Source organism: Vombatus ursinus, unplaced genomic scaffold (assembly GCF_900497805.2).
Source record: "Vombatus ursinus unplaced genomic scaffold, bare-nosed wombat genome assembly UNPS02014833.1, whole genome shotgun sequence".
Lineage (NCBI taxonomy): Eukaryota > Metazoa > Chordata > Mammalia > Diprotodontia > Vombatidae > Vombatus > Vombatus ursinus.
Window position 1 is genome coordinate 8,280,527 of NW_020954611.1, and position 20,097 is coordinate 8,300,623.

General features: G+C 39.6%; 1 long non-coding RNA gene across 1 annotated transcript; it reads right to left on the reverse strand.

Moving 5' to 3' along the window:
* Window positions 1–1,064: 1,064 nt before the first annotated feature.
* LOC114026148 lies at window positions 1,065–17,051 on the reverse strand. The gene is made up of 3 exons (XR_003567101.1): window positions 16,863–17,051; window positions 6,944–6,994; window positions 1,065–1,467 (listed from the first exon to the last, which is right to left on the reverse strand). It is a non-coding gene; the product is annotated as an uncharacterized LOC114026148 (long non-coding RNA).
* Window positions 17,052–20,097: the final 3,046 nt, after the last annotated feature.

Genomic DNA, 20,097 nt, shown 5'->3' on the forward strand with positions numbered 1-20,097 from the left:
TCCAAATAATCTATAGTATATACTTTTATGACAACTTCCTTCTGTTTGTGCCTGCATTGATATTCATCCAAATGTTCTCCACTGTGCTCCCTTTACCCCATCTGGTTCCTAGATTTTTCTCACAAGAGTATATCTTCTTACTATTCAATTCTATTATAAGGTATATTCTTCTAGAGACATATTCTAGTCATGAGACTCATCCCAACAAATCTTAATGATACCTACGTTGTCATATTTTCCTCCTTGAATTGAGCTATCTGGTTCATCTTGGTTGTTAGCTATTTGTATAAATGAGGCCATAGATTTTATTACTTTCTCTTTACTTGGATTTTGTCCTCGGTGAACTTGTAGGACATTCATCTGAAATCAGCTTTACTGCAATTCCTGGTTTTTTGGAGTTAATTGATACATAAAAAATTTTTTTCCACCCTCTCATTTTAAACCTACAACTGCATTTCTGTATATTTTATGTATGTTCCTATAGTCAATATATTGTTAGGTCTTAGCATTTTATCCATTCTAGAAACCTCCTTTGTTTTTAAAGATTTAACATGACTAGTTTTAGCTTTTTCCTACTAGGTCATTTACACACGCAGTGAAAGGGTTGTTGCATGGATTATAATCCAGCTAAGGTGTTTGGAGTAACTCAGAGGGCAATATCATGGCCACCAGATAGAATGCTGCTCAATCTGTGTCCTCCCTGTGGATCACACATATGAATGTGCCAATGTTTTAGCAAGCTGCAAAAACCCTTCTGGACACTAGAAATGACTGAAAGCCTTAGAAGAAAAAGAACCTTGAGCTTTTTTCCCTAGATATAGAGGCTACTTTTGACTTTTGTATCTGGCATCAACACAGTATTTACCCTACCTTACACATTCTAGTGTAGGAGATGATACATAAATATTTTAAAATCTTAATTGTCCTAATTATCTTGACTCTGCCCCCAATAATTCTCTCCGTAACACTTGAATGATACACATGACATATGGATCACTGAAGTTTTAATATAAGTGAAATTAAAGGTAAAATAGCTAATTCTCTTATACCACAAAATGGACACAGATATCTAGGCTTTCTTTAACTTTCTTTTTTGCTCCTTACTTCTATACAGCAGAATTCCCCCACAAAACCCCAAGGGATTTAGAGAATGGTGAAGGACAAGGACTTCTGCAGCATCTTTCAGGGACAAAGAAGGAGAAATCAAAGGATCTTGCCAACTGACTACTTCAATCACTAGCAGGACTCAGAGTCACTCACAGTCCTCAGCATATTCAAAGTAATAGCTAAGCATAATGTAGTGTCTTTTCTTCATCCAGTCTGGGTCACCCCCATTGTTGTAGCTCAGCATCTCCTTCATCCTGGTGAATACATCACTGCTATTGTTCTTTTCATTCCCTCCTGTGTCAAAGACAGATTTAGAACTCCTCCAGAACAATCTCACTTAATGTAGAAAGGTCCTAGAATCTGCCCAGGAAAGATACAAAACTAAGATAAAGAGACATTTTCTGCATGTTACAGATAAATTCAATGTAGTACCATCTAAAGCAATAATTTTTTTTAAAAAAAATTTAATCATGTACCATTAAAACCTTTCTCATGTCAGCAAAACATAAGATACACCATACTTTCTTTAAGTCAATCCAATCCCACTCTATCCTTACTTCTACCCACAACCCTAGAAAAAATGTGAATCCTGCTCTTTACAGAAACACCCATTCACTTACATACAAATACACTAATACACATTCTTGGGGAAAAAAAACACACAGAACTAACCCCAGTTTCTAGATTAGTTCAATTGACCACTTTAAGAGTTTTTTAAAGTATTTATACTTTCCTCCTCCTTCTTCCCTTTTAACACAGATACTGCCTTATATAGCACTAGCCCTAATTTCTAAATTCATTCAATTACCTCTGGAAGCTTTTCCCCCTCTTTTTAAATGTTAACTATTCTCTTTCCTTATGAATATTCCTAGATGGGAGTTATTTTATATGAGCTATTCTCCCCTTCCCCTCCATACCTGCTTTGTCAATTATTATGATGTACACAATCAATCAAATAACTTCTCCACCCCATCCTATTCTAATTTTCTTTTAAAATTTTTATTAAATATATTTATATAAATACTTAATTTTATTAAGTATACAATTAAGTCAGATAACTAATTTGATTAAGCATATAACAATTTTATTAAGCATATATTAACTTATATATAATTAATGTATATTAATTGTATGTTATTAATTTTTATATTGGTAATAATATACTTGATAAAATATATATGCAACACCTCATGTTGCATCTTTCTGAAGCTATGAATAAAAACACATGCCCCTTTTCATTGGTCCTTTTGATTTTCCGACATACTTCACATATCCCATCCCCTCAGCCAGCACACTGCCTTTAAAATTACCTTGAAGTTCTGATAAGCTACAAGAAGGGACTAGAAACTTGGGGGTGGGGTGAAGGACAGTAGGAGCCACAAGCTGACACCCTTTAGTAGCATTCCTTCTATTGTGACAAAATCCTTGTCCACCGAGAGAAGCAAGGAAGGATAATCTCCCAACAACTTGAGGACCCCATTGGAATACTACCTGGGCAAAGCTATGAAGCAGGTGAAAAGATGAATTGATGAATATGGCAAATAATCCCTGAGGTACACAGCCCAGGACTTCTGACTCCAACAGAATAATATTTTCTTGAAGCCTAGAAGTGGTTTTGAGACTATGAAAAAGTTCACCTTTTTTAAAAATAATATTTTATTATTTTCCCCAATTACATGTAAAAAAATTTTAAGTTTTTTTAAGTTTTGAGTTCCAAATTCTATCCTTCCCTCTCTCTTAATTCCCCTCCCTGAGACAGTAAGCAATCTGATATAGGTTATCCATGTGCAATCATGTAAAAAACATATTTCCACATCAGTCATTTTGTAGAAAGAAACTCAAAAGAAAAAAAAAGGAAAGAAGGAAAGAAAGTGAAAAATAGTATGCTTCGATCTGTATTCAGATGCCATCAGTTCTTTCTCTGGAGGCAGACAGCATTTTTTATCATAAGTCCTATGGCATTTTCTTGGGTCATTGTATTGCTGAGAATATATAAGTCATTCATGGATGTTCATCATACAATATTGTTGTTGTACAATGTTCTCCTGGTTCTGCTCACTTCACTGTGCATCAATTCATGTAAGTTTTTCCAGGTTTTTCAGAAATCATCCTGCTCATCATTTCTTATGCCACAATAATATTTCATTACAATCATATACCACAACCTGTTCAGTTATTGCCCGATTGATGGACATCCCCTCAATTTCCAATTCCTGGCCACCACAAAAAGAGCTGCTATAAATATGTTTGTACAAATAGGGCCTTTCCACCTTTTTTTGATCTCTTTAGGATATAAACTTAGTAGTGGTATGACTGGATCAAAGGGTATGCACAGTTTTATAACTTTCTGGGCATAGTTCCAAATTGTTCTCCAGAATCATTGGGTCAGTTCACAACTCTGCCAACAGCGCACTAGTGTCCATCCCAGTTTTCCCACATCCTCTTCCAACATTTATTATTCCTTTTCTGTCATATTAACAAATCCGATAGGTGTAAGGTAGTACCTCAGAATTGTTTTAATTTGCATTTCTCTAACCAACAGTGATTTAGGGCATTTTTTAATAGGACTATAAATAGCTTTGGTTTCTTTGTCTGAAAACTGCCTATTCACATCTTTTTTGTCCTTCGTTTTTGAAGAGGACCAATAATGATGAAAAATAGCAACATGAAAATGGGCAGAGCTATCTATTCATTTATAGCCCAAAGCGCTATGAAATTGTGCATACCCTTGACTCAGCAATACCACTCCTAGGTATGTATCCCAAAGAGATCATAAAAACGGACAAGGATCCACACATACAATAATATTTATAGCAGCTCTTTTTGTGGCGGCAAAGAATTGAAAATTGAGGGGATGCCCATCAATTGGGGTATGGCTGAACAAGTTGTGGTACTGAATGTAATGGAATGCTATTGTGCTATAAGAAATGATGAGCAGGTAGACTTTAGAAAAACCTGGAAAGACTTGCATGGACTGATGCTGAGTGAAGTGAGCAGAACCAGGAGAACATTGTATACAGTAACAGTCATGTTGTGTGATGACAAAAGTTGATAGACTTAGCCCTTCTCAACAGTTCAAGGATCTAAGAATTTCCAAAGTTCTCATGATGGAAAAGAAAGAACTATGGAGTTTGAATGTAGCTCAAGCATACTCTTTGCTTTTTTTTTTCTTCTTTTTTGTTTTGTTTCCTCTTTCTGGTAGTTCCTCCTATTGGTTCTAATTCCTCCCTACAACATGACTAATGCGAAAATATGTTTAGTAGGAATGTATATGTATAGTCTATATCAGATTGCCCACCATCCTGGGGAGGTGGAGAAAAATATAGAACCTCTAAAACTTATGGAAGTGATTGTTGATAAATCAAAATAAATTAATAATTTTTTTTTTAAAAAAACAGTCTAAGACAACTCGAAAAGACTCACAACGGAAATTGCTGTCCCCATCCAGAGATAGTACTATGGAGACTGAATGCAGATAGAAGTACACTATTTGCTCTCCTTTTCCTTTGTTTTGTTTGTTTTTTTTACTGCTTCATTCTAGTGGTTACTCCCATTAGTTCTAATTCTTCTTTACATCATGACTAATGGAAAAATATGCTTAATATGAATATATAAGTAGAGCCTATATCAGACTGCATGCCATCTTGGGGGGGGTAGTAAGAGGGAGAGAAGATTTAAAACTCAAAACCTAATGGAAGTGAATGTTGAAAACTAAAAATAAATTAATTATCAAAAGAAGAAAGAAATCCTAGCTGAAAGCAAAAAAAAAAAAAGAGTTCCATCTGATGAACAAAAACTGTTAACTGAATTTTCACCTGGACTCTGTAACTGAGTTTTATCTTATAGAATTTTGTCTGTGATAAAAAAAAAATCTAAATTGCAAGTGGAAATGCCTTGTGTCAGATTTACAGAGGAAACTGCTCCTTTTAATTTTTCACTCTCTTAGAATTCTATTTATTTGATTAATAAATTCATCTCTGGCAGACTTCTGCCCAAAATGCAAAGGACTGAATTTTTCCTTCCAAGTTCCTTGGATGACCAGAGAGCTACAACAACAGTCCCAGTCTTAATCCCTTGTATTAAGTCTTCAAGATCATTTCATTGCCTTTTAAGAGAAAACTAGCCAAACCTAAATGGCTGGAATCTGAGTACATATTGATCATACCACAGATGTGGAGTTTTGCTAAGTAACAGCTTTGGAGCCAAGTACATCCCTGGCACAACCATCTCTGGAACAATCCATGGCAGCACTCTCTCCCTCTTGAGTGTCATTGAGGAAAATGTGTTCTTCTTCTTCACTGGCACATGACTCTATGGGAGATTGTTGTCAGATACATGGATCTAAAGATTTCTGCTGCGCACCTATTTATTTTGCTAATATGTTTCAATTAAACCTTTTGCTATTTGATTTGTGGTCGCCATGTGGTCTGTGACTGGAGTCAGCACTGGATAGGAGCTAGAGTCATGTATTTCTTTTTAAATTTTTTATTTTATTTTGCTTTTCAACTAATATGCATTTATTTCTCTCCCTCCTACCCACCCCACCCCTACCTACATTAGAAAAAAATAAAAACAAAACCTTTTCAACTAATATGTATAGTCAAGCAAAACAATGTAAGTCTTACTCTACAACTTGATTCCATCACCTCTTTGTCACTGGGTACATAGTCTGCTTCATAATTACGCCTCTGAAATTATGGTTAATCATTTTACTGATCAGAGTTCTTAAGTCTTTCAAAATTGTTTGTTTTATAATGGCATTATTATAGAAATTGTTCTGGTTCAGCTCACTTCACTCTGCATCAGTTTATACAAGTCTTCTCAGGTTTCTCTGAAACCATCCCTTCTGCCATTTCTTATCGCACAATATTATCTCAATTACAGTCACACAACTTAATTTGTTCAGCCATTCCATTTGTTCAGCACAATATTATCCCAATTACAATCATATAACTTAATTTGTTCAGCCATTCAGGCAAATTTTATCCAAAAGTTCCTGGGGAAAAATGAATGTATTCTTATTTTATTATGATCCAGTGATTTTTAAATTATCTCTCTATCTTCTAATTCTGCTTTTTTTCTGGTTGTTTTGTCCTTTGATCCTATTTAGCTGTAATTTGGCTTCTGTTGCTTTTTCTCTAATCATGAGAATTCTATTTTCTATGGATTACATTTCTATATTTAAATTTTCTACCACTTCAAAGTTGTTGATTTTTATTTTCAATGTTCCTTGCTCCATATGGGTGTCTCCTCAGTTTTCAGTTCTTTGCCAATGCAAAAAGAGCTGCTATAAATATTTTTTGTACATATGGGTCCTTTTTCTCTTTATTTGATCTCTTTGGGGTATAGGCCTAGTAATATTTCTGGGTCAATGAATGTACATAGTTTAGGGACTTTGGGAGCAAAATTGCAAATTGCTTTCTAGAATGGATGGACCAGTGCACAGTTAGATTAACAGTGCATTTTAATATACTGTTTTCCTGCAGTCCCTCCAACACTTGTGATTTTCCTTTTTCATAATCTTTGCTAATCTGAAGGGTGTATATTGGAATTTCAGAATCATTTTAATGTGCATTTCTCTAATTATTAATGATTTGCAGCATTTTTTTCATATCATTCTATTGATAACTCGGATTTCTTCCTTTGAAAGCTACTGTTCATGTAATTTGATCATTTATCAATAGGGGAAGAGTATAGTCATATATTTACCCCACTTTGAATCCAAGCAACATGGGGAATACCAAAGCTCAGAGATATATGTTTATTAAATTACTGATTTATTTCCCAATCCTCCACATTTTTATGTATGTGACCTTTAGTTGTCAGTCAAACTTACCTTGTTGTTGGGAATTTATTGAGTTAAAGCTTCTGATATCCTGACATTTTCCTATGATGTAATCAGTAAAAACAGGAAACAATATATGATCAGTATTTAGTACATCACAAGTCTATCATTATATAGATTAGATAAATATTCCACCTTCACTTACCAAACGTTAAAAAGACACTATTGCATTGTGTAAAAAAGCTATTTATAATAATATATAATAAATTACAATTATTTCCTTAATTCCTATCACTTGAGTCCACTGCAGATCATAATAGCACCTCTGAATTTTTGTTCAATTTGAGTAACCTTCAAGACACATTCCTAACCTATTTCTTTGCCTCTACTCTGTAGATAATTTCAGATCATGTCACCCCTTCTGTTTTATTAACCATGTATGATTTTGACATGGATTCCCCTTCTATTGATTGAATGATTTTATCATCATTAATTTTACTTGAGGTTCACCACTGATTTGTTTACAAAATGTTCCTGACTACTGTATCTTATCAAGTAATTATCTAAAGCCTTATCCATTGGTCCCAGTTTAGCTTCATAGAAGATTCTGGGGCAAAAGCTGATTTCCTCTGAATCTCTGTGAATCATGCTCCAGCTTATTCTCTATTTTCTTGTGAACATGAAAAATCCTATGCAGTTTGAGTGGAAGTACTTTGATAAAATAAGTTTTTCTTCTTAGCTGTTTGTAAGATCCTCTGGTTTTGGCAAATTTTATCATAAAGTTCCTGGAAAAAGTAGGTATATTTTTTTTATCATAATCAAGTGATTTTTAAATTCTGTGTCTTCTAATTCTGCTTTTTTTTTCTGGTTGTTTTGTCCTTTGTTCTTATTTGGCTGTAATTTCTACTGCTTCTGCTACTTTTTCTTCAATCATGAGAAATCTATTTTCTATGGATTCCATTTCTGTATTCAAACTTTCTACCACTTCAAAGTTGTCGATTTTTAGTTTCAATTTGCCTTGCTCCATATTTACTAATAATAAATTCAGAGTCAAAACTAGAATAGGATAACTAGGGCTCTTCCCCAAGGCATCAATATCTGGAAGCAAAAGGTCTTTCCTCCCTGGGGTGTGGAGCATGTCGCCTCCCTACAATCACCACCACCTCTGCACCTGGCCTCTTGGCAAATCCTTTGTCACTGTCACCATATGACATGAGCATGACCAGGCTACCATCTGCAAGGTGTCAATGGCTCAGTGCCCTTCCCCCAAAGCCTGCCTTTCCACCAAACTTTACAGGGACATAGGCTGGACCTTCTTCTCCCAGAATGATTGCGACTATGGTCCCACTGACCCTTGCACCGCTGCCAACAGCCCCACCCCTGAATTTGCCTAAAACTCAATTAATTCCTTTTTCTGACCCTAGATGGCTTTCTCATTAGAAAGGACTGCTTTTTGGTTACCTACTTCAGATCCTTCATTTCCTTTTCATTATGTAGTTTGATGTTTCTTGAGTTAGGACCCCTTTAAATATGCTGAGCTGTGCTTGAAGTTAATTTTTAATTTTTTTCCTTTGGTCAACTTTCTCCAAGATTTTTAAGTCCATAGTGTTTGCTGAAGTTTTATTAGCCACTTTCTCATTTCCTTGTCCTTTCTTTTTTCTTATCTATGAGTCCAGGTTTTTTTAAGCCTCTTTGAATTCTTCTCTTTATTTCTCTCCTCTTTGAAAATATTTAGTTAGTTAGTTAGTTAGTAAGTTAGCTGTAATTGAAAATCTATTCAAAAGTAGGGAGGAGTAGAATTTAAGGGCCTCTCTTCCACCTCTCTGGCTACCTACCATCTCCTAAAATTCTCATCTGACTGTTTTTAAACTCAGCCTTAACTCTTTGTTTTTGTCTGAAGCAAGAAGCTGAAAGTGAAAGCAGTTAAAAGTCTGTTGGCAGATTTGTGGAGGATGTGTTTTCTTTAGAAAAGAACCATTCTAAGTGAAATAATATTTAAAGGATTTGATAATTTACAAATCTTTGAAAACTACAGAAGTTTTTTTCTCCAGCTTTTGTACTTGTTAGTTGTTTTAATATCACAGAGCAACTAGGTGACACAGTGGATAGAATGTTGATTTTGGAGTCAATAAGACCCAAGAGCAAATCCTGCCTCAAACATTTACTAACTATGTGATCCTGGGCAAGTCACTTAACCTCTCTCAGACTCAGTTTCCTCCTGTATAAAATTGAGATAATAATAGTACCTGTCTCACAGGATTATTGTGAGAATGAGATAACATATGTAAAAAAATTTGCAAACCATAAAGTGATACATAAATGTGAGCTTTTAATATTTATGCAAATCTTAGGATTGTGGCTTTTTAAAGTGGCAAATACTCCAGCTTCTGAGATACCATTAATATTAGGCATAAAATCTGAACAAGGATGATGAATTTAAAACTAACCTCCTCAGTTTATAGATGAGGTTAAGAGACTTGCCTAAGGTCACACACCTAGTAGCAGAGTGGGGATTTGAATCAAGGTCCTCTGGGACAGACCCAACACTCTCTTCTACACCATGCTATTTGGATAAGGAACCCTGAAGGACATATCTCTCACCTTCTGCTGCCATCATTAACCAAAAGACCTTGAAGAAACTCCCTCTCTCACGAAAGTGCTGTGCCCCTTTTGGCCTACAAGCTATTTCCCTTCAGAAGCAAGGATATGCTCCCTATGCAGTCCTTTCTTTGACTCTGTGGTAGCTTATCCCTAATTTGTGACCAGAAGTGTAGGGGTAGGGGGAGAGATAGAAGAGGAAAAATGCATTTCTGGTTATATATTTTATAATGGATAGATGTGACATTTTCAGGCCCTTGTCACCTTCTATCATTCTAATGGAGAGTTATCTAAAGATGGTGGCAATGACTTTTCAAGCTATAATATTTTCTTTGGGGATTTCTTTTAAAGAGACTTCAAGTATGGCACAGTAAAGCAGGGACTTGTCTAAGCTCTCCCAAATTCCCCTCCAAACAGCTTTAAAATAACACCTCAAAATGAATTCTGTACTGACAGAACCAGCCAAAGGACAGGGTGAAACAATTTTCTAGACCAAGACAACTTAGAAGGTCAAGAGGAAAGGTCTCTCACTGCGGTAAGAGTGGAGCACACTCCAGTGCAGACAGTGCCCCCAGCAAGTCAACAGCAGGCATGAATTAGAGTGTCAGCTTCCAGACCTCTCAGCCCACAGATAATATGAAGGTTGAACAGAAGACTACAGGGGTCCTTTGCTGGCACTGGATGCAGGACTCTGTTGCATTTCCCATATAGAGATCCAGGTCTTGACCCCAGGGAGACAAGGAATACTAGCATACTAGAATGCGTGGCTACAGGGAAGCAGGGACCCTGGTATCATTCCATGGTGAAAAAGAGTGCTTGTTGCTCAAAGACCAGGGCACAGGCCAGGAGAACAGTAACCACACCTCCAGAACTAGCTCTGAAAAGTCTGAAGCATGAAAAATCTGAAGTTTGGCACAGTGCCCCCTATACTCCTGGAGCAGAGCCCAACTTTGACATATAATTAAAAGTCAAGAAATAGGCTGGAAAATGAGCAAAAAAAAAGGAGCCTGATGATAGAAAGTTACTATGATGACAGGGAAAGTAAAAACACAAACTCAGAAGAAGACAACAAAGTCAAAACAGCTATAAGCAAAACTTCAGAGAAAAATGTGAGTTAGTTTCAGCAGCCCCTCCCCCCCCAAAAAAAGAATTCATGGAACAACTCCAAAAAGAGTTTAAAAATCAAATAAGAGAGGTTAAAAATTTTTGGAAAAGAAATGACAGTGATGCAAGAAAATCACGGGAAAAAAGTCAACAGCTTCATAAAGGATGCCCAAAAAAATACTGAAGAAAATAATATTTAAAAAAAAAAAAACAGAATAGACCAAATGGTAAAAGAGGCACAAAGATCCACCGAAAAAAGAACTCCTTAAAAAACAGAATTGGCCAAATGGAAAAGCATATATAAAAACTCATTGAAGAAAAGAAATTGTTAAAAAGTAAAATTGGGCAAATGGAAAAAATTATAAAAATTCACTGAAAAGAAGAACTCCTTGAAAAATAGAATTGGCCAAATGGAAAAGGAGGTTCAAAAGCTCACTGAAGAAAATAACTCCTTAAAAATTAGAATTGGGCAAGTGGAAACTAATGACTCCATGAAACATCAAGAAACAATAAAACAAAATCAAAAGAATGAAAAAATAAGGGGCAGCTAGGTGGCACAGTGGATAGATCACCGGCCCTAAAGCCAGGAAGACCTGAGTTCAAATCCAGCCTCAGACCAAACACTTGAGCTGTGTGACCTTGGGCAAGTCACTTAACCCCAAATGCCTTTAAAAAAAAAAAATAGAAGAAAATGTGAGATATCTCATTGGAAAAACAACTGACCTGGAAAATAGATTGAAGAGAGATGATTTAAGAATTATTGGACTACCTGAAAAAGCGATGATCAAAATAAGAGCCTAGACATCATATTTCAAGAAATTACCAAGGAAAACTGATCTCATATCCTAGAATCAGAGGGTAAAATAGAAATTAAAAATTTTTAAATTTAAAAAATCCACCAATAACCTCCCAAAATTAAAACTCCCAGGAATATTATAGCCAAATTTCAGAGCTCACAGATCAAAGAGAAGATATTGCAAGTAGCCAGAAAGAAACAATTCAAATTTATAAAGCCACAGTCAGAATAACATAAGATTTAGCAGTTTCTACATTAAAGGAGCAGAGGGCATGGTATATGATATTCCAGAGGACAAGAAGCTAGGATTACTCCCAAGAATCACCTACCTAACAAAAGTGAGTATAATCCTTCAGGAGGAAAAAATGTATATTTAATGAAATAGAAGATCTTCAAGCATTCCTGATGAAAAGAGCACAGCTGAATAGAAAATTTGACTTTCAAATATAAGACTCAAGAGAAGCATAAAAAGGTAAACAGGAAAGAGAAATCATAAAGGATTCAATAATGTTAAACTGTTTACATTCCTTATATACATACATTACATTTACATTCCCATTACATGGGAATATGATACTTGTAACACCTAAGAATGTTATCACTATTAGGGCAGTTAGAAGGAGTATACATAGACAAAGGGCACAGGTGTGAATTGACTATGATGGGATAATATCTAAAAAAATAAAATTAAGGAGTGAGAAAAGGGGATACTGAGAGAAGGAGGAAGGGAGAAGGGAGAAGGAGAATGGGGTAAATTATCTCACATAAAAGAGGCATGACATGGGACGTGTAGGTGGCCCTGTGGATAGAACGCCAACCTTGGAGTCAAGAGGACCTGAGTTCAAATCCAACCTCAGACACTTGACACTTAACTAGCTGTGTGATCTTGGGCAAGTCACTTAACCCCAATTGCCTCGAGCCAAAAAAAAAAAAAACCGGCATGACAGAGTTTATACAGCAGAAGGGAAGATGGGGAAATAGAAGACAATGCTTGCCTTTTCAATTAGGGGGGAGGAAAGAGAGGGAAGGAGAGAATTTGGTACTCAAAAAATTTTAAAACAAATGTTTAAAATTGTTTTTACATGTAAGTGGAAAAATAAAATATTTTTAAAATAAAGAGGCTTCAAGCATTTATAAAAAACTGCTTAATATAATTTCATCTATTTTGTTAAATTCACTATATTTTAGTTCTTTTTACCATATAGGCTTTAAAAAAACTATTTCTACTACCATGCATAACTCCAGTTACTCTGAAGGATATAAAATACATCTAAATTCCTGAGTTTTTAAAATAGCATTTGTTCAATTGGATAGAGCACAGAGTTAATGAGGCTGCAGTGGTAGGTCAGGTTCCTAGTCCACTTGAAGAGGTTTAGAGGTTTTGGGGTGCTCCTATGTGCACAGAGGCACCCCAAGATCACGGCGCCAAGCCCTGCCTGAAAGAATTCAACCCAAATCTTCTTCCAGCCAGAGAAATAGTTTATTAGAGATAAAGCATATAGGCCAGACTCCCAAGGAACCCAAACATCAGTAACACCCATAGGGACGAGTGGGCATGAGAGTCTCAGCCTTTTGGGCATGAGAAATTCTCAGCGTCTGAATGCAGGCTAGAGTGGATCTTTTATACACTAAAGTAACCTTGGGTGGCCAGAGGAAGGGGGGAAGGTGGTTAGGGAAAAAAGGTCTAGGTGAGAATTCTGTTTGGAAGGTCTGAGAGATTTGAATAAACAATGAGAATAGATAATGAAGGGAGCTGAAAGGTAGAAGTTTGCTTTCAAAGGGAGATAAAGAGAGTAGATAAAGAACCTAAAAGTTTAAGGGTTTTCTGGGACCTGTAGACAAACTTCTTTTTAGGGCTAGGGGCAAAGGTGCATCTGAATAAGATCAAAAGGCAAGGCTAAGGCTTTGAAAGAGAGATAAGGTGAGTCTATAAGGAATCTAAAAGTTTAAGGGTCTTCTGGGGAAGAGAGATAAGGTGAGTCTATAAGTAGTCTAAAAGTTTAAGGGTCTTCTGGGGTCTGTAAACAAAGGAGCCAAATTCCTTTTGTCCAAAAGGGGCAAAGGTCTCGGCTTCTGAAACTGAATGATACTCCCTCAAACAAATGGAACCCAAATTCTTTTGATGTAAGGGGCAAAGATCTCAGCCTCTGAAACTGCTTCCTGCTGGCAAGGGGCGTAGAGCTGTCCCTGCCTCTCTAGGTCCCACTTGAGGAGTGAAATTTCAAAACCCGGCTGATGCCAGGTTCAGCGGGCTAGAGTCCTCAGTTTGAGGACTAAGCAGTCATCTGGAAGTTGATGGCTCTGACCCTAGAAGAAAGGAACCTCGCAAGAATATTTAGTAACAAACACAAAAGAAATATAATCAGTAGGGGAATAAGAATAGGGGCCAAAATAGAAAGAAACCAGGACTCCCATGAAAAAGATGATTTTGGAGCACTGAGGTTATTGTGAATTTCTTGCATCTAACTAGCTTTTTCCAAAATATGAGCAGTGCAGAACTCTACCTGCCCAGACTTGTTGTTACACATGCATACACAAAATGTGTATGCTAAAGCACATACACCCCCACTGGAGGCAAGCAAGTAGTTTAGGGCTATTCTATTATCTAGAACTACTTTTGCTAAGGAATCTAAAGATTGCTGGATTTCCCAGAGACCATAAGCTGTCACATTTGCCAACTGATGAATAGCCTCTGTAAGGTTAGAGAGAATATGTTCATGTTGTAGGTTATACCAGGGCATAAGACAATCTGCTCCCTTTTAAGAGACCAAAGGACATTTCCCCAAAATCCATGTTTTGCCCTTAAGTTAGAGACTGTGGGCTGTGTGGCATTGAAAATGGAGAAAGCACACCCCAAAGTCTTTGTAGGGTGTCAAACACTGAGTGACCAAGACAGTGGTTCTGGGGTCTTGCCATGTGTTGGCACTTCGTTTCACCTTTTTCCCAAAATTCTTGTTACTAGTAGTATCTGCACAGGTAGTACAGGTCAAAAGATCAGTAGAAACTCTTACAATCCCTCCCTCCACAGGGGCGTTAACTTGTCTAGTGGCCTTGCAGCTTGTCTCGCAAGTAAGGGAATATTCCCCTGCAGAGAAGCAAGGTGTTGATATAGAGGGAGTAGCCCATAACGAAGTAGCAAGCATAAATGGAGTAGCTCAAACTTTTGAGAAAGTCGTATTGGGGAGGGGGGCTTTGTGGATATGAGAGTTGCTGTGTGGGTGTGGGTGGTCTAACTGGTTTCTCAGTTTGACAAGGGGTTTATCTTCCCATTTTCAGAGGCCAAGTGTAAATTTAGAGGCTTCCTCAATCAGAATGACTGTAGCAGCCACAACCCGAAGGCTTACAGGCCATCCAGCAGCTACAGAGTATAATTGTTTTGAAAAGCAAGCAATCTGGCTAGGGTCAGGTCCTAAGAACTGGGTTAGGGGCGTGGTGGTCAATTTAGATTTTAAAATCACAAAAGCTTTAGCCTGGTCTGGGCCCCACTCTTGAGGGAGTGAGTCTGGGCCCAGAGGAGCATCACAAAAGGGCTTAACAACAAAACTGTTACTAGATATCCGGAGTCTACAAAATCTAGCCATGCCTAGAAAAGTTCGAAATTGTTTCTTAGTGTCTGGGACAGGGAGTTCGTGTCCCAGAAACTTTACAGACTGGCATGCTATCTGGATTTTGTTCAAAGAGACCCTATAGCCTTGAGTTCTCAAGAAATTAAGCACTCCTGAGGCAGTGGACAAAGAAACCTCCTGGGTGGGGCTACAAATACAGTGATGGGAAAAAACTTTAGGGTCTCAGGGGTGAACAACGGCGAGGGTGGCAAGAGTAGCTCACCCAGGAGTTCCCTGATCCCAAATTGTCTCCCACACTTCCAGGGGGAACATGGGGAGGTCTGGTACACAGAGGGAAAAGGGAGATGGGAGGCTTAACTAGAGAAAATTGGCTCCCCAACTTCTCCATCAGGTTCCTTCCCAGCAAGGGGGCAGGGCAAGAGGAGAGCATAAGGGAGGAGTATTTAAACAGATTTTCAACTAGGAAGGGGAGGTAGTATGTCTAGAGACATCCCTTAGTTCCCCCTTCATTGCCCACAACCAGATGGGTTAAGGAGCGAACAGGGCCAGAGTAATTGGTTAAAGCAAAGAACATAGCCATGATAAAGTGGGTAACCTTACCTTTAGCCTCGATTTCTGCGCAGGGCTTGATGAGAGAGATAGAGAAAGTGGGAGTGTTGCCCGGACCCAGGCTCCCTTGTCCTCCCCAGTCTTGAGAAGACTGGAGGACAGGGCACTGGGGGGCTGCTCTACCACTTCTCCTACCTCAGGGACAATCCTTCTTCCAATGTCCCTCCTGGTCACATCTTGGGCAAGGCCCTGGAGGTAATCATCTTGGGGGCTTCTTCCAAGAGGGCGCCCTGGAGGGGCACTCCTTGGACCAGTGAACCTTCCTGTGGCCTCCCCTGCCTGAGTTGCTGGGCTTCCTCTGAGGGGGTGCCCTGGAGGGGCACTCCTTAGACCAGTGACCCTCCTGGTGGCATTGAAAGCAGGTTTTCCCACTGCCCGAGTTGCCAGAAGAAACCCCGGGTCCTTTCCTGGCCATGGCAGTGGCCAGAAATTGGGCATGTTCTTTGTCTCTAGCCCGCTCCCTGCGTTCTTTCTCCTTTACTGCAACTAGGTCTCTGTTGTTAAAAGACTCCAAAGGCAGTCTCCAATAACTGGGCCTGAGGTGTTTGGGGTCCCATTGCCAATTTCTGTAGTTTCCTTCTAATATCTGGGGCAGACTGGTTAATGAAATACATGCTAAGGACTGCTGCCCCTTCAGTAGAGTCAGGATCTAAATTTGTATGCTTTTTAATGGCTTCCACCAGCCTATCTTGAAAAAGAGCAGGGTTTTCCTTTTCTCCCTGAGTAATTTCTTTAATTTTCTGAAAATTTACCTGCTTTCAAAAGGCCATTTTCAGGCCTTCTAACAGGCAAATTATCATGTGGTCTCACTTTCCCCTAACCTCACTCTTCTGATAATCCCATCCTGGGTCACTAGAGGGAACCGCAGCTGTTCCTGGGGAGTATCTTGTGGGGTCATTGGTAGTGAAAGTATCCCCAAATTTCTGGGCTTGTTCCCAGATTCTCTTCCTCTCCTCAGTGTTACAACAGGTGGAGAAGAGCACATGCAAATCACCCCAAGAAAGTTCGAATTGTAGGGACACATCCCTGAAGCCCTTGGTAAATTTAGTGGGATCTTCAGAGTACCGACCTAGCTTTTCCTTAATCTGGTTGAGGTCTGAGATAGAGAATGGAACATGCACCCTAAGTGTCCCATCAGGCAAGGCAGGTACTTCCCGTAAGAGCCCTGAAGGTCCTGCAGGAGTAGGGGTATGCGGGGGAGGGAGATAGGAGGTCCCACTTCTCGTGAGTGAGGGACTGGAAAGTGCCGGCTGAACTGGCAAGGCCAAGGAATTCTGCTGGCAAGGGGAAAGATTACCTGACGCTGGAAGAGGGGGAGGGGTCGGGAGGAGACGCCACGGCAAGACCCTTGCCTGGAGCCTGAGCAGGAGTCGCGTTGGAAGTAGAGGTCTGGGGAGGAGGCACCGAGTTGAGAACCTTGTCCGGAACTTGAGCAGGGGTCTCTTCAGAAGTAGAGGCTGGAGTGAGGCCCTTGCTCAAGGCCTGAGTAGGAGCCGCCTCTAGAGCAGGGGCCTGCGGAGGAAATGGAGGAGCCAGAGGAAAAGGGAAGGAAAACCAAGGGAAAGAGGAAATGGGCAAGGAGGAGGGGGCATGGGAAACAAGGGGGGGCAGGGGAGAATAGGGAAATGTAGGAGGAGTCAAGGGAGAACGGGGAGCAGAAGGAAGGGTTTGGGGAGAATGGGGAGCAGAAGGAGGGGTCTGGGGGGAATGGGGAACAGCCGGGGAGGCCAAAGGAGAATGGGGTGGAAAAAGGTGCTGGAGAGGTGGTGCTGATGGAGGTTGGGAAGAGGGGGGTTCCGTAGCCCTGGAAGGCATAAGAAGAGGATCATCATTAGTGAGGTGGCTGTAGCTACAAGCATCTTACAATCCTTTCTGAGAATGGAGTCTCTAGAAAGGCCAACAAAAGCCATTAAGTATGAAATCTCCACCCATTTTCTTTCTCTGCGACAATATTTTTCTAACTCTGAGAGAGTCCTTACCCGTAACGTCCCAAAAAGGGGCCATGCCTCATAATTTTCGAGGTGATACTGAGGCCAAACGGTGTTGCAAAAATGTACCAGTTTTTTTCTTTTTAAGTCCTTTAGAGAGGCTAAAATTTTTCCAATTTGGTAAAAGACAGCCCAAAGGCAAATTCTTAGGAATTGAAGAGGATTGACCCATTGTGGGCTGAGGGAAAAAGAAAAAGAAAAAGGAAAAAAAAAATCCAACAGTTTCTCAATTCCCTAGCGCTGAGAGAACTGAGAGGATTGGACCTATGCTTCCTGATAGGGAGTTCATCCTCTATGCTAAGGAAGGTATACCCAGGTCGAAGTGCTCAAACAGAAACACTGGACCCAAAGCCTGAGAGCGTCAGGTGGAGTTAGAGACAGCCTCATAGCTGTCTGACCTAGCAGGACCTGAGAGGTCAGGCCCGAAAACACTTCCAAGCCAAGCCTAGCTAGTTGCTTGGAAATCCCCCTCTCAGCCACAAGACAACAAAGGAGTTGGGGAGAGGGAGGCTTATGTACCTTCCAGTCGTGGCTGGAGAAGAGTTTGAGATTGGCAGTTTTCCTGGTCCAGGGAACCATATGAAGAGGTCTAGAGGTTTTGGGGTGCTCCTACGTGCAGAGGAACCCCAAGATTGTGGCGCCGAGCCCTGCCTAAAAGAATTCAACCCAAATCTTCTTCCAGCCAGAGAAAAAGTTTATGAAAGATAAATCATATAGGCCAGGTGATGCCCGTAAGGATGAGCAGGCATGAGAGTCTCAGCCTTTTGGGCATGAGAAATGCTCAGCATCCTAATAGAGACAAGATGGACCTTATATACAGAAAGACTGTGGGAGGGATCTAGGAGTAGCCAAGTAGTTTGGGGTGACAGGAGAAAGGGCCTAAGGAGATCTGGATGGGAGTGGCTAGTAAGCTGGGGTGAACAGAACTCCTGGGGACCTGGACTTCCTGGAGCCTAGCTAGGATTAAGGGTGAGAAATGGCCAGGGGCCATAGGGAGGTAAAACAATGGAGGGGAAAATTGGATGTTGCCACAATGAAAGGCCAGTTGATGGGACTATAGCCTCAGGGGAATGCCAGAGATTTGGCCAAGTGGGTAAGTCCAGGGTTTTTACTTTCTGCGGCCCAGATTCCAACCCCATCATTCCCATCTTATATACACTAAAGTAACTTTGCGTGGCCAGAGGAAGGTGGGGGGGTGTTTGGGAAATGGGTCTAGGTGAGAATTCCGTTTGGAAGGTCTGAGAAATTAAACAGACAATGGGAATAGATAATGAAGGGAACTGGAAGGTAGAAGTTTGCTTTCAAAGGGAGATAAAGAGAACTTTCAAAGGGAAATAAAGGCAGTTTATAAGGAATCTAAAAGTTTTTAAGGTTTTTCTGGGAATCCTAGACAAACTGGGAGCCAGATTCTTTTTAGGGCTAGGGGCAAAGGTGCGTTTGAATAAGATTAAAAGGTAAACCTAAAAGTTTAAGGATTTTCTAGACAAATGGGAGCCAGATTCTTTTTAGGGCTAGGGGCAAAGGTGCATCTGAATAAGATCCAAAGGTCTCGGCTTCTGAAACTGAATGATGGGCCCTATAACCCCGTCACACTTAGCTTCACAGTGAAAAATAATTGTATTCTACCCCTGCTGATTCTACCCCAATGCCAGCCAGGAATTAAAAAATGTTTCTAGCACTTTGGTCCCAGCTCCAGTCAGCAGGTAGAATATGCGTACATATCTCTGATTTTCTTCTAAATTAAGATCAGCATCTAGGGCCCTGGGGCCATCCACACTCCACAGGCCGCATAAAAATGTGAGGAGAACAAATAGCCTAAGCCAGAGTGTAAGAACAATAATCTTCAAAACACATAATCTGATCAGTGTTCACCAGCTCTCTTGGCCGGTGTCAGTACTGTTAACTTTCTGACCTCCTAGATGCTATCTTCCTAGACCCTTGGTACTTGTCTAGACATGTATATAGTTCCAACCTTACTGGGTTTCCTTGAACTGGTCCAGAACAAATATGTTAGAATATGTTTGAAAACATGCAACCCTCTGCCTATATTATCATCACTGGACACAAACACCTAGAGACAGAGTAACACATACCTACCAGTCTCTCTCTCTACATATATCACAGGACCATATAATTATTTAGTCAAAAGATCTCAAGCTAAAAGACACCTCAGAGACTATCTAATCTGACATCCTCACTTTACAGATGAAGAAACTGAGGTCAAGTAACTCACCCAAATCATGCAGATAGTAAGCCTCAGGTGTAGAGAAACTGCTTAACGGTACTTAAAACTAAAGCAGACAATATCCTCCTAGGATTAGCAGTCAGGTACACACCTCCCCATCCACCCCCAATGAATGCAGTATTGATATACCCACCTGGTCACATCCAATTCTGAGCTGTTGTTTTGGTCTGACTTTTCTTTGTATCACCAACTACTATTGCATACCTTACTTATTCCCCCCCTAATTATCCTAACACGGGAGAGCAAGGTCTCAGTTTTGTCCTAAGAATTCACAGTACCAGCATACCCCTCTTTCCACA